Source organism: Capricornis sumatraensis, chromosome 11 (genome assembly GCF_032405125.1).
Source record: "Capricornis sumatraensis isolate serow.1 chromosome 11, serow.2, whole genome shotgun sequence".
NCBI lineage: Eukaryota > Metazoa > Chordata > Mammalia > Artiodactyla > Bovidae > Capricornis > Capricornis sumatraensis.
Window position 1 is genome coordinate 81,871,616 of NC_091079.1, and position 13,461 is coordinate 81,885,076.

Genomic DNA, 13,461 nt, shown 5'->3' on the forward strand with positions numbered 1-13,461 from the left:
AGCTGGCCCCTCCGTCTCTCACTTCCATGTTTAATCAGTCCATTCATTCATCCACAAGCTGCACTGGTCACCAGCTGCACTAGGCACCTGGATTCCAGAGGTCAATACAACAAGCTCTTCAGCTTCTGGAGCCTTACCACCCACGTGTGTCTTTCTTTTACCCTCTGCACCCTGCCCTTCCTGTCATGCCCTGGCTCAGCCTCTGCCACACGTTGGCTGCAGCTCCAGGCTCCTCATCTCCCAGCCACCGCCCCATCCTCCTGACGTCACCCTCATACCCCAACCAGTTTTCACTCCAAAATGCACATCTGTGTCTGTCCCTGGCTAAAGGCCTTTCCATTTCCCTCTACCCAGGACTCCACAGGGCGACTTAAAAGAAATAAATTAAACTGATGAAATGAAATGAAACAAAATATACGTTAAACAGAATAATATTGGAGCTGCCAACTTTCTCTTTTGCCAAATAAGTCATTCGAAAGCAGTAATCATTTAATGATCACTAGCTTTTCATGAAAGAAAGGTCATTGTAACCAAAGAGTTAAAAAAAAAAAGAAGAGGAAGAAGACTATATTTTAGGGGGATTGAGAAGTCCTAAAGGAAACAGATGTCCGTGTTCTTCTCATTTCAGTAGGACCTGTGAAAACTCCAGTCATGGCAGACTGGGAACCGTGGGCCTGTGGATGGACCTGACCTTCCGGCCCTGACCTCTTCTACAGACCACTCCTCCCACCTCCCACCCAGCCCACCTGGAACCAGGGGCTCTTACACTTCTCCTGCAGACCTGCTCTCCCTGCCTTATTCTCTCTCTTCCATTTTGCCTGGAATGCCCACGCTACTTTACTCTACTGGGCAGCTCTCACTTGTCCCCAAGGTCCAGCCTAGGCATGATCTCACCCAGGAAATGCTGGGCTGTGAAACCTTCCTGCCCTGTGCCCCAGCCCCCACTTCCACAAAGGCTCTAGGTTCCATGCGTGCATGCATGCTAAGTTGCTTCAGTCGTGTCCAACTCTCTGCGACCCCATTGACTGTAGCCCGCCAGGCTCCTCTGTCCATGGGATTCTCTAGGCAAGAATGCTGGAGTGTGTTGCCATGCCCATCTCCAGGGGATCTTCCCAACCCAAGGACTGAACCTGGGTCTCTTATGTCTCCTCCCCGGAAAATCTCTTTTTAGCTCTTACTGTATTGCACTGGCCCAACGTCCTAAATTTATAGCCCAAATTACCTCCCCTCATCCCCAGGGTAGTAGTGTCTGCAAAGTCACCCCAGTCAACTTCAGAAGTACTTGAGCCTCAGCAGCTGAGTCCACTCTCCCAGGTCTCCTGACTCTGGATCCTTACCACAGCCTCCTTGTCTATTTTAGACTCACAAGTTCAACTCCTGGCCCAGCGTTTCTGAGCCTATCTGGGAGCTGCCGGTCCCACACTCGGCCGGCATGCAGCCTCCCTGCTGCCTGTGGGGTCCTCAGAGCAGCTCTTCTCTCTCCTTCCCAAAAGGAACAGCAGAATTCCAGACTTTTAGTGAAGGTTTCAGGAAGAGAAGGACTAGCCTGCAGTCAAGCATCATATGAGCTTCCCTTGTGATTCAAATGGTATAGAATCTGCCTGCGAGGCAGGAGACCTGGGTTGAGCCCCTGGGTTGGAAAGATCCCCTGGAAGGGTATGGCTCCCACTCCAGTATTCTTGCCTGGAGAATCCCATGGACAGAGGAGCCTGGTGGGCTACAGTTCATGGGGTCCCAAAGAGTCAGACACAGCTGAGGGACTAACACTTTGATGCTTTCACTTTGAAGCATCATGTAGGCAGCCACTTAAAAGTATGTATGAAATAGCAGTGTTCCATAATTCTACCAACTATTCCTTGGCTTCAGAGACGGGGCTTATTTTACCCTGAGGCATATCAGTATTTGCATATATTCTTTTCATCCACCAGGCATCGCCCCCCTCCTCCACATTCCCATCCTGTCCCTGTGTTTGAGTCTGGGTTACCTCCCCTCACTAAGACCTGGGTTTGTCTTTGGATATCCAAGCCTCACGAATGAATAAAAGAGTGCTGCCTCCACAGATCCACCTGCCTTGGCAGCGCACATGAGCAGCAGGTGCTCTGAAACCAGCTTCCTGCATCCTCAGGCAGGGGCGAGCGCCTTGTGCAGCCAGACTCTGTGAATGGAGTGGGGGTGGTCCAGAAAGCAAGTGATTTTTTTTTTTTCTTAGCAATTTGTCAACACAACTTCTCTGCTAAACAGGAGCTTCTGGGGACAGGGACTTATTTATCTTTATCTCTTCAAGATGAAACATTCAGTAAATGTTTGCTGAACAAATTAAAGAGCTCATGAGTGGAACTAGCTGAGCTTAACAAATAGTGAGCGTGCAAGAAATATTTGTTAAAGAATTGAGTGAATCAATGGCTTGGTGAATACATTCTAAATTGCTGTAGCCTTGGGCTTCCTAGGAGGCTCCCTGGCATAGAATCCAACTGCCAAAGCAGAGAACACAGGTTCCATCCTTGGGTTGGGAAGACCCCCCCGGAGTAGGAAATGGCAACCCACTGCAGTATTCTTGCCTGGGAAATCCCATGGAAAGAGGAGCCTGGCGAGCAACAGTCCATGGAGTTCCCAGAGTCAGACACATCTGAGCATGTAGGCTTACTCCACTTCCTTCTTAGCTGATTCATCTTTCTGTTTCTGACTCAGGCAGTTCCCCTGACCCCAACGTTCAGCTTGGCTTGACCTTGGGCTGCATACAGTCTAGTGGTTAAGGATTCAGCCGCTGCAATCAGGTAGATGAAGGTTTAAAAATCTGTCAGTTAGGAATTCTGCATGACCTTAGGCAGGGCACACAGTTTAAATCTGAGTTTCCTCCTTTTAACATTCAGAATGATAACAGTACTGACTCAGAAGGTTTGAGGAAGGATCAATGGGGATAATCCATCTACAGAGCTTAGCATAACACCTTAATGCCTAGCACAGAGCAAGCACTCAATAAATGTGGGAGTTGGTTGCTATTAATCATTGCCATCATCTCCTCCTTTTCATTATCATCTATCTAGGAGTCTGGGCTCATTGAGAAGGCTCTAAGCCCCCTTCCTAGGACAAAGGTTCAACCTCTCTGCAGATTACAATTACCCTTTGCCAGGTACAGCGGCAAGATAGAGATGCTCTGATTACTCTAAGTGGGTGGTCTTTAAGCCTGGTTTGGAGAGTGGGTGGTTTGTTATAACAACCTAATCCATTTTTTCTCTTTTAACAAAACTTTCCAAGAAATGCCAATGCATGATGGTATCAAAGAAAAGTGTTTATGAATGCATCTTCTAGAGTCATTCTCCTCAGTGAAATTCTGACTCTTTCAGTTACTAGCAAGTGAGACTGTGCAAATTATCTGACTAAGCTTCAATTTTTTGCATCTTCAAAATGGACATAATAATGATATACATATGACAAAATAGTTGCATGAGCTAATGAATATAACAGAGGTACCTACTGTGTACTCAGAGGTTGCTGCTGCTGCTGAGTCGCTTCAGTCGTGTCCGACTCTGTGCTACCGCATAGACGGCAGCCCACCAGGCTCCCCCATCCCTGGGATTCTCCAGGCAAGAACACTGGAGTGGATTGCCATTTCCTTCTCCAATGCATGAAAGTGAAAGTGAAGTCGCTCAGTCGTGTCCGACCCTTTGCGACCCCATGGACTGCAGCCTACCAGGCTCCCCCACCCATGGGATTTTCCAGGCAAGAATACTGGAGTGGGGTACCATTGCCTTCTCCGAAGTTAGCAGTTATTATATGAGGGTCTGATGGTAGAAGAAAGGATAAATCAACTTTCAACCATGGTTCAGGCATCTCCCCTGGAACCGTGATTCAAAACTCCAGACCTGACTAGTTACACTGTTCTGATTGTATATCTGTCTAGACTGGTGCCACCCTGCCCAGGAACATTCCAGAGTGCCTCAACACGTCCTTTTCCCTTGACTTTATAAGCTGTATTTATAGATAGGAAGGGAATCTCAGTTATGCAGGCCCTGCCTGTGTCGTGGTCAGTTTAACTGGACTCACTCTGAGAAGGATGTATCTGCCTTTTATTAGTTGATCAAAAACAGAAACGATCATGTGGTCCAGGATGGACCCCGAGCCCTTTTCAAGGTCAGTAATTACATGTTCTGAATCAGTTTGAAATTGAACTGCTTTGATCTAAAAAATATTGTAGTTTCTTTGTGTCATTTTTGCAGACATATTTTTTCCCAGTTATATAAAGACCACAGATGAATCACATGTCATTCCTATATCCAAAAGGAACTAGATTATGGAGTGAGAGATATGTGAAATCAAAACAGCAATTATAAACACCACACCAGGATTCTCTCCAGGACAAAGAGAAGATAATTTTCAAAATCAGGGATAATAAATAGATATAAGCACTATTTCTTAGACTTTCAGTCCAAATAGTCAAAGTGGTAAGATACAACTCTAATTGAATCAATGGATCCTTGATTAGCTGAGATTCTTTGGGAATGGCATGTTTTGGTTAGTTGGATTTTCTCCACCTTGTAAGGAGTTTTTCTAGAACATAGTTATATCCTTCTCTTCCTCCTTTATTCCTTTCTCCCTCCTATTTTTTCTCTTTCTTTTCTTAAAAATGAATAGAATTTAATCTTTCATATATTCTGGACAATCATTCTAAACACGAAATTTCACTGTTCAGTCTTGAAATAAGGAAATTGGCTTGATTAATTCTCTGGAAAAATTGAACAGCAAAGAAGACCATGGTTATTTGACAAATCCCTAGTCTTTCTCTGTGACATAGTCTTCATTTATTTTCTTTATGACCTATAATAATATCTGAAAATAAACAAGTCACTTTTATGTGTTTCCTATCAGCCTGGCCCTCTCAAATGTAATCGCCATGGGCATGGATCCCTTCTAGTTCTTAACAGAACCTTCAGCATCTAGAGGTGCCTGCTACAGGACAGCCACTTTGTAAATGTTTGTTCAAATAATGAATATCTCAGTTTCTTATTCTTCACCTATCACCAAATACTGAAGTCTAAACATTTCCTGGTTCAATGATGCCTGGCCAAAATGCCATCACAAGAAGTCTTTGTTTTTTACCACATAATATTCCAGAAAACTGTATCATAAAGTTGATGGATACAAATCTTTTCTGAGAAGGAAGGTAACCTTTTGAGGTAAAGGGATTCAATTGGAGAATATCTTAAAAGAACTCATACGCAGACCCAAAATGATAGTTAAAGGACCAAAAGTTCTCTAAACCATCATCAACACTAAAAGGAGCTGCAACATTAAAATGAGCTGCTGGATCACTGGCCTTTATCTGTGCTGCTGAGCCGCCTGCAGGTTCAGCCATGGTATGTCAGGGACTTCTTTGAAGAGCAGGAGGAGAGTCCCAAGAATGGGCCCCCAGTTCCTCAATGATCCCTCCCCCTTCAACCCTCTGGTTTCACTTAAAGACTCCTGAAATTAAGGAAGGCTTGAAAACCAGAGTTTTGGCTCTAGATTACCCCCACACCTCACTATACTCCACAGTGCCCCAACTCAGTTCTTTCATTTTAATTTTTTGGCTGTGCGATGTGGTTTGTGGGATCCTAGTTTCCTGATCAGGGCTTGAACCCAGGCCCCAGCAGTGAGAGCACTGAATCCTAAGCACTGGATCACTGGGGAATTCCCTCCCAATTATTAATAGTTTCTGTTCCCTCAGCCATTCAAAAGTATTTCCGGAGTACCTCCAGTCCCTGCGTCTGGAAATGCACCAGCAAATCAAAAAGACAAAGCTTTTGACTTCACTGAGCTAGCCTTCCACTGGGTGAGACTGCCAAAATGAAACCATTAAATACGTGAGCCAGAGAGTAAGTGGAAAGCAAACCAGAAAGCTGGGTAAGGGTTGGCAGGGGGTGACGAGGGAAGACTTTCCTGATACGGCAGCCTTATCAGTAGAGGCAGGAAGGAGGTGAGGATGGAGCTGATCAGTTTCTGAGGGAAGCGTGTCCTACCGTGAGGGCAGAGCAAGAGCAAAGGTTTTGAGGCAGAAGGGTGTTGATGCCTTTGAGAAGCAGGAAAGAGGCTGGTGAGGCCCTGGGAGCATTTGTAGCAAGGGAGTGCTGCTCATGGGTAGCCAAGGACCCCACTGAGTGCTGTTCTGAGACTAGGTCGCTGAAGGGCACGCGTGGAAGCCAGGAGACCCATTAGGAGCCTTCTGCAAAACTCTCAGTGAGGGATGATGGTGGCTTGGATGAGGTGCAGTGATACAGGGATGGAGAGAAGTGGTCACTTTGAAGCTAGAACAAAAACACTTTGCTGATGGATTGAAAGTGGGATGTGAGAGGAGAGGAATCATCACGAACACCTCAAGGTTTTAGCCTGAGCAACTGGAAGGGTGAATTGCCATTTTATGAGATGCTCAGCTTTTGTATAGAACACTCTTGAAGAAATGTCCTGGTGTCTTCTTAGAGGATTCTAGTCCAGTGTTGAGGAGAGGGTCAGCTGGCCCCTGGTGTAATCACAGCAGGTCTTAGGGGCAGGAGGTAATAGACATATCAGGTAGTGAAATAGGAGAGCCTACTTTGCAAGTAACCTTCCTGAGAGGATTCTCCCTGCAGAAAAGTGGAGGAGGCCAGCTGTGCCTCAGTGAACCCCACCTTCTCAGCCCATGGAAACACGGTGGCTAAAACCTAGGACTCTCTGTGCGTGTTTGTCGCTCAGTCTTGTCCGACTCTTTTCAATCTTATGGACTGTAGCCCGCCAGGCTCCTCTGTCCATGGGATTCTCCAGACAAGAATACTGGAGTGGGTTGTCATGCCCTCCTCCAGGGAATGTTCCTGACCAGGGATCGAACCAGCATCTCTTATGTCTCCTGCATTGGCAGATGGGTTCTTTACAACTAGGGCCACCAGGGAAACCCAGGACATCCCTCTAGGAAGTTCAAATAATGGCTGCAGATTACGGGGAGTTCCAGGGACCTTACTAGTCATGAAAGAACCCTTCGCTTGTTTCCTACACTGAGGCTGCTGAGAGAGCTCTGTGGAGGAGATCCTGTTCTAGGCACTGGTTCCAATGACCACCTGAAGCCTTTGTCCCTGATGAATGAGGGTGGATCACAGGGGACTGAGAGGACTCGGATAGACAGGCCCTATTGACCGACATTTAAACCAGGCTAATGGCTTTCTTGGTCCCTGATCTTAGCCTTCTGGATCTTATCACTCTTCGGTTGAAAAGGTCAGGAATGGTTAATCCAAAGAAAAGTCCATACAGAAAGATGACTTCTCCTTAAAGCTCAGAGCAGAGCTGGCCTGAGCAATGCACCACCACCTTGGAGATGGAGAGTAACGGCAGCCCCAGAAGCATCCACTCTGCTAGCCTCATGAGGACTTCTGGGAGGAGAAAGAATACGGAAATATGATGACGCAAAGTCAGGCCAAGACCGCAAAGGTGCTGGAGCCTTGAAACTCTTCACTTCTCAACTCATAAGTTTCATCCTGGTTGCTTGGGCTTAAGAAGGTCGTTGACTGGGCCCGTCTTGTGCTCAGAGACAGAACAGAGCGGAGCCTCAAAGCGCGGCAACTGGCAGGGTGATCTGAGAAGCAGGATCCAATCTCAATCAGATGTGCATCCGTTACCCCCCAGAACCCCTCGTGTCCACCGAGGGCCGGGCCTTTGCTGTTTCACAGAGTCTCATACAGAATCGTCATGGCAACCTTTGCAGGATACCTATCAGTGTTCTCATTTGATAGGCAGAGAAACCAAGACTCAGAAAGATGAAGGAACAGTGTGGGATGTGGACCCCAAAGCTCTTATGCTTCTGCCTCCACTGCATTCCCTCCTGGGAAGGAAGGTATGCGGACGGAGAGGAGCAGGAATTCTAAGAGGTCTTTCCTACCCAAGCCAAAAATAAATGCAGCCTTTATTTGTCACCCCAAAACATCACCACGAATGCCCTCCATTGAAATGCATTATAAGCCCGTCACACTCCGTGACGCGCCTGGCTCTGTTTGCCTCTCCATCGTGTCCCCAACCAGCTGTGCACGTATTATTAGTTTTCCTTCTAGCACCACTTGCCACAGTCTGGATGGCTTGGCAGCTTCTGGTCTTGTCAATATCTTCATGCACAACTGCTCTGAGCAGGCCTGCCTTTCCTAAGAGTTCCTGAGAACTTTGAGGGGTTCAAAGGCCTTCTGTCTGACTTCAGTGGTCAGAGCTATACTCTGAATGACTGGCATCATCAAATACCCAGTTTCAGCATACAGAGGTTCTTCTCAATTGCTTGCTAATCAAATTGGGCTGACATATTAAACTGTGTTCTATTTAAGCTTTTGATTTGAGATTTACAAAAAAGTTGCAGAGCCAGGGCAGGGAGCTCCCCTGTCCTCTCCTAATACTAAAGTCTTACATAACCAGAGTTCAGGTGCCAAAACTAAGAGGTCAGCATTGGTTGTAGAGGTGCTTTTAATATATGAGCACTGTGTTAGGTAATGAATATTTTCTGGTTTTCTAGATGATCTCATTTGTATGTAGTAGTCTGGATTATGTACAACAACCAGCTCTGTGGCTTGACCCAGTGTGTATGTGCTGAGTTGTGTCTGACTCTCTGCGACCCCATGGACTGTAGCCCACAAGCCTCCTCTCTGTCCATTGGATTTCCCAGGCAAGAATACTGGAGTGGGTTGCCATGTCCTTCTCCAGAGGATCTTCCTGACCCAGGATCGAACCGGCGTCTCCTGTGCCTTCTGCACTGGTGGGCGGATTCTTTACCACTGCACCTAGGAATTCAATTGCCTCTCGGTTCCTCACCTTGTGAAACTCTTGTGAAAAAGTGTTCAGTCCCCTTTTGCTCTGCTGGGAAGTTTACAGCTGTTGCAAACCCAAACTTTTGGTCATTTTCTTTGTTATTTTAGAACTGAATTAAGAGAAATAATAAAATATACATACAACAAAATAGCACCTAAGTACCTAATTCCACCTCACTGGTTTGCTCTGACTTGCTTCTTAGCTAACCAATTATGAGAGAACAGATAATGCTGCATTTATTTTATCTAACCCAGTGGATAAAATCCATCCTGTAATCTCTCTCTTCCGTAGATTTCAGAAAAGTTGTATACAGTTACTGGGTAGTGTGGTTATTTCTAAGGAAAACTGTTAGAGTGGGATGATTTTCTTATCAGTTTACCAAAGCACCTGTAACAACCAGACAATACAAACAAACAAAAAAAGCTAAAGAGAGAATAGAAGGAGCGAAAGAGAGAGAGAAAGGGGTATTTTGAAATTGCTGTGGCAGAAATCAGGAAGGAGCTTCTAATAAGCCAGGTGTCAGAATGAGGTGAGGAAAACCGGAAGACTCTATTGTCCTAGGTCAGGTCCCGTGGATGCGAATTCCAAGGTATAGATTTGGGAGATCTCAGGAACAGCACCTTGAAGGGAGGAAATGAGGGAAGCAGGATTGGGCAGAGGGAGAAATTCTAATGTGATGTGACAGCAGAAGCCTCCGCCTGTCCAGGCCAACTGGGAGTCCTTCAGCGTTGTCTCACATTGGTGCTTTGTATCCTCACATCAACCAGTCCTTGGCTATGGGCTATCCCTGGTAAGGACAAAGCAAGTCTGCCCTTCTGAGGACAATTCCAAGATGGACCAACATGCCTGACAACTAGGGGAAGCAGTTCCTTAGTTCTGCTAGGGAATCTGGGTAGCATGGCTGAGTATCAATTATAGATGGTATCCTCAAGGATGGATGCTGAAGCTGAAGCTCCAACACTTTGGCCACCCGATGCAAAGAGCTGACTCATTGGAAAAGACCCTGATGCTGGGAAAGATTGAGGGCAGGAGAAGAGGGGACGACAGAGGAGGAGATGGTTGGATGACACCATAGACTCAATGGACATGAGTTTGAGCAAACTCAGGGAGGTGTGAAGGGCAGGGAAGCCTGGCGTGCTGCAGTCCATGGGGTTGCAAAGAGTCAGATACGACTGAGCAACTGAACTGATCCGAAGACCTGTTCCGCCAGTTTTCCGGAGTATAGAGTGCCTCATTCCTGATGGTGAACTCCCTTAAGGGGCTAGTGAAGATCGGCAGCTGCAGCAGCACTTGCTCTAACCCTCGGAGAGGAAGATGGCAAGTGCCCATGCCAAGTGCCCGTCTGTGGTTGACTGGAGACAGGGTAGAGACTATTCGCTTGAGAATCTTATCAGTCAACAGAAACAGAGCGATTGGGTGCTAAATGGAGATTATCAGTCAACAGAAGCAGAGCGATTGGGTGTTAAACGGAGAAAGACATGGGGTCAGGGGAGGTTTTTTATTTGCTTTAAATTGAAAGAGACCTGAACATGTTTGCTGACAAACAAAAGGGTATGAATGATGGGAGAAATTGAGACCCAGAAGAGAAAGAGATTAGTTGCAGGAGTCCTGTCCTTGAGCAGGTGAGAAGGAGTGGGAGGCAGGGCACAGTTAGAAGGGGTAGCCTTCGATCGGGGCAAGGGTATATCATGTGTAACAGTGACAGAGTGGGTTTCCAGTGGGTACTAGGCGACCCTACCTCCCTGACTGTGTTTGACAGAAGAGAGGAGAGCTAGACCAAGCCTAAATAGGGCCTTCAGATTCCCTCTGTGTGGAATTTAGAATGGGGATTAAGAGACAGAGTTTCTTGAAAGGTGATTTGAACCCAGGAGCTCAGGAATAGCCATGTTTCATCTATCATGTGTTCATGGAAGTGGAGAGAGCGTTGAACTGGGTGTTTGTGGAGATAGAAATGAGATAGGTTACAAATCCAGAATCTGAGAGAGAGTCTCATGTACCATATGGAGCACCGCCTGACTGATATACAATTAGCCTCAGTCCAGATATCCCCGATGGCCTCCTTCACTTAAGCCAGCCTTCAGCAGAGAGAGTTACTTTGCCATGTGACATGAGCTGTTTCCTAGGACTGTACCATGGATACTGTATAAAAACGTGGCTTCCAGTGCCATTCCACCAGTGGAAAAACTGGATGCTAGAAAATCTAAAGCTGTAAGGGACAGTTAGGATAAATATGAGCTAGTCTTTCAATACATAGTATCTAGCCAATCAAAGGCATTGTTATGAAGACTGGATAGAAACAAAAAGCAAAACAGGACACTGACTTTAACATACATTATTAAAGCATTGTAAAAAAGTGCATTTGCAAAAGATGAAGGAAAATACATCAAAATGGCAACAGGAGTAAAATGTCAAGTTAACAAGATCATGTGTGTTTTCCCTTAATTTTTTCTATTTTATTGTGAAAATGTGGCTATATTATACATATGATTTTAAACAATTCTCCTTAAGCTCTAGGCTGAGCAGTTTCTTGGAGCTCTTCGAGTCATCACAGATCATATACCTTAAAGGAAGGAAAGAGTCAACCTGAGGATTAATTGGAAAGTGGCTGTTGGCATCAAGGCGACACCCACCTGCCAGCTGGGGCCATGAATGACAGTGCCTGCATCACGCCCAAGAAAAGAACTAGGTGACCACTTGAACAGGGTCGGATCTGGCAGCCTGCTACCACTGCAGAAATAACACCATGAAACAGCTTCAAAACAGACAGTGAGGCTAGGCCGTGTCCTCCCAGTGATGGCAAATGGCCAGCTGCCCAGCACTGCCCTCCCTTAGCCCCTCCATGGTAGGGCCCTGAAGCTCTCGCCCTTCCTCAGCAGCTCTTCTCCTAAAAGCTCCAAGACGTTTATTAGGAGCCACGCTGAGCACTGACCCTGAACTTCAACTCTGCTAAGTGTCTGCAAAGTGTCTTAATGAGGATTCCATTCCGGGGCTGGTTGGCTCTTCTTGTAGCCAAGGTGCAATGGTTGCCAAGCAGTTGCTCAGATGCCCCCTGGGAGGAGGCCTGCAATCTGAACTTTGTGTTCCTGGGCTCTGAACGCTTCTTAGTTCACCAGGCCCCACTGATGCTTCAGGTGAGCGAAGACAGAGGAATAAGTAGTGAAAGGAGATGAGAACTGGGGAGCCAAGTTCTACCCCAGAGAGCAGTCACGCTTCTGAGCCTCCTATTGTTGCAAATCCTTGAAGCCATGCCTATTCCTCCCGCTTAATCTTCCAGCTGTGCAAACAGAGGCCAGGAAGTCTAGGGGCTGCTGAAGCAAGTGTGACAGAGGCCAGGAAGGAAGGACTGCTACGGATTTCAGTTCATCAAAGTAATGAGACACCCAACCCAGAGGCTGAAATGTAAATTAGCAATTGGCCTTGTGTTGGCAGATAGTAAAAAAAAAAAAAAAAAAAAACCCTGATGCTGGGAAAGATTGAGGGCAGGAGAAGAAGGGGATGACAGAGGATGAGATGGTTGGATGGCATCACCAGCTCAATGGACATGAGTTTGAGCAAGCTCTGGGAGATGGTGAAGGACAGGGAGGCCTGGCGTGCTGCAGTCCATGGGGTCACAAAGAGTCGGACACGGCTGAGTGACTGAACAACTATAACAACACGATGATTACAGAAGGTAGAAGTCAGCTAGCGCTAGTTGTCCCCAGAGGGCGAAGGGATGTGAGAATAAGGTGAGAGGAGACCTCCAACCACAGAGGGGTGGAGCTAGTTACTAAAGAAATGGAAATTCTTTACTTTATATGAAATATTAATATTCAGTGAATGGTTACTATGGGCAAGCCCTGTGCTAGGTGGTGAGCAAAGCTGAAGCAATTGGATGGTCCACGTGTCAGACACCCACTATCAGGGACCTTGGGATGGTCCCAGGGGAAGGCTTGGATTAGTCCGAGTGGTTCCCTGGCAAGAAGACCAGGTACAGCAAAGGGCCGGGGCATCACACCCACTCCTGGGTAGATGGCAGAGAAGCCAAGCAAGTTAGCTGGGCTTTAGGTCTCTGCTTGGACACGACTGCCTCCCAGCAGCCACCTCTGACTACCCTATTATATCCTGAGACTGTAACTGTAGCACTTATGAGTGAGATTGTGAGCTTGATGGTCTATTTCCATGAAAACAGGCAGGGGGTGTCTCTTGATGATCACCACTGTGCCCTCAGCCTGGCATGAGTAGCTCCTTACAAAGATTTAGTGAGCAAATATCCTTCACAGCGCTCACCACCCAGTAAGACTGTGGATACTTAGGTAATTATTTCTCGACTACCCTGTTCATTGCCGCATCTCAAGTTGCAGGCACACAGAGACCTTTATCTTGTCTCCACCAGCTCTGGCATGGTGCCTGCACATGGCCGCACCCAATACTGGTGGCAGAAATAAGTTAATTAATTAACAAACGTGTATAAAAGATCTAGAGATAGGTAGGGAAAGGGGGATAAAACTGAGAGGTCAGGAATCAAACATGCCCAAGAATGGACCAGGTGAGCAGAAAATGAGAATGTCTAGGACTTCTACCTGAGTGGACGTGGGATGCCCAAATCCACCTTCCAGGTGATGACTGTGTGTTGTGTGTGGTTAAGGAAACAGAAGGAGATGATAAACCAAGGTCAAGGTTTCTTTACCCGCAGAG